Below are 1,772 nucleotides of genomic sequence, written 5' to 3' on the forward strand. Positions count from 1 at the left end.
TTAAGTGAACACTGTCCATCGAAGCATGATTTTTTTATAATTTTTCATATCATATGAAAGGTTGGTCTTTAGCTTTCCATACATATCAACATTTTTTCATAAAATTTATATGCTCAATTTGGCAACCATTTCAAAAGTGTTACGTTTTTTTGAGACACACGGTATAGAAGAAAATTATTATTATTCATCCTCAATTTTGTTCGCAGGATATCTCAAGAATGGCTAAAACCATTATCATGAAACTTGCCATGATGATAGATCTTAGTCTAACTTAGAACTGCGTGACTTTTCAAAGACTCAAAATTATCGTGACGTCATCTAGACGCCATTTTGTTAAAAATCAACTTATGATCATATCTTCATAACGAAAAGCCATTTGTCCTTCATATTTGTCATGATCAAGGTCAATATCAGTCCCGTTCAATTTGAGGTCAATATATGCGCGTTAAAAATGCGCGTACGCGTAGGTGCGCGCGTTTACGCGCGCTCAAAATTAAATGCTCAAATTATCCCAAATTTTTTTGCATACGTTTCAGGCCATATAGAGCATTTGACAATAAAATCGCGCTCACGCGCATGCGCGCGCGTTTTTTGCGCGTACTAGCATTTTGCAACATAGAATCGCCGTATTTTCTCCGTCATCGTATTTTGTACATTTTTCAAGCATTTTGATAATTTGTTCACCTTTAATAACGCAATGAGCGTCCGTCAAAGTGACAGCACGCGCGGATTTGCGTGATCTTTATCCACAATACATGGGCAAAACAATGCCTATACAAAATTCATTGTAACTCTTCAGAATAGATAGAAAACTCCCAATATGTTTCATATATTGGATAGATTATGAAATGGAAATATGATTTCATGTCTCATTTAACTCCAATTAACTCATAATGTCATCATAATGGCCTCCGAACTCGAAATTTAAATTTGCATTATGACGTTTGCATATTTTTGGAAAATTGATTGTATCTCTGTAAATATTGAATTTTTTTTCTTCCAAATTGTGATATGTTCTAGCTGAGACAATTTTCTACAAATGCGTGTACATAATTGTCCAGTTTGACAAAGGTATCATGGCGTATTTTGCGATTAAAGGAGGCATGTAAATTTTCACATTTGGTGTATTGTCTATGGGACATGACTATCTCTCAAAACTGCATTCTACATTTCCGTCTTTCGCGAGCAACATCTCCGTTTTTTTAACTTGTTTTCGGTGAGCTTTGGATATGTTGTAGCTGAGACAATGAGCTATCTCCAATGTGTACTTCATTTTTCGATCATAATGCCGGGATCATGCTCATATTACTTGCAAAATGGGATTTTAGAATTTCCCATTTCGTTTACGTGTAATCGATATGGGAAATGGGTGGTAAATCGGTAAACGCACTTGACTTCCGACTTGAGATCCCGGGTTCGAGTCCGGGTGTCTCCAACAATTTTTCTCCACTTTTTTTTTCCTTTTTTGACCTTTCACTGTACCATCTCTTTGATTATTTAAACAAGTAGAATCGCAAATAATGTAATAAACAACCCTGTTTACTTTAGTGTTTCCCTATTTCCACTTAATCCATTACTTTTTGCGTGTAACCCTGTGGGAGATAATTTTTTCTAAAATCTGGATTCTACATTCCTGTCTTTTGCGAGCAATATCGCCGTTATTTCTGCTTGGATTTGTTGATTTTTTAGTATGCTATAGCTAAGACTATGTGCTATATAAATCAACCCCATTTTTCAATAAGATGTCAGGATCCCGCTCATGATCATGATCT

This window comes from Strongylocentrotus purpuratus, unplaced genomic scaffold, assembly GCF_000002235.5.
Source record: "Strongylocentrotus purpuratus isolate Spur 01 unplaced genomic scaffold, Spur_5.0 spur5_scaffold_19, whole genome shotgun sequence".
Classification (NCBI taxonomy): Eukaryota; Metazoa; Echinodermata; class Echinoidea; order Camarodonta; family Strongylocentrotidae; genus Strongylocentrotus; species Strongylocentrotus purpuratus.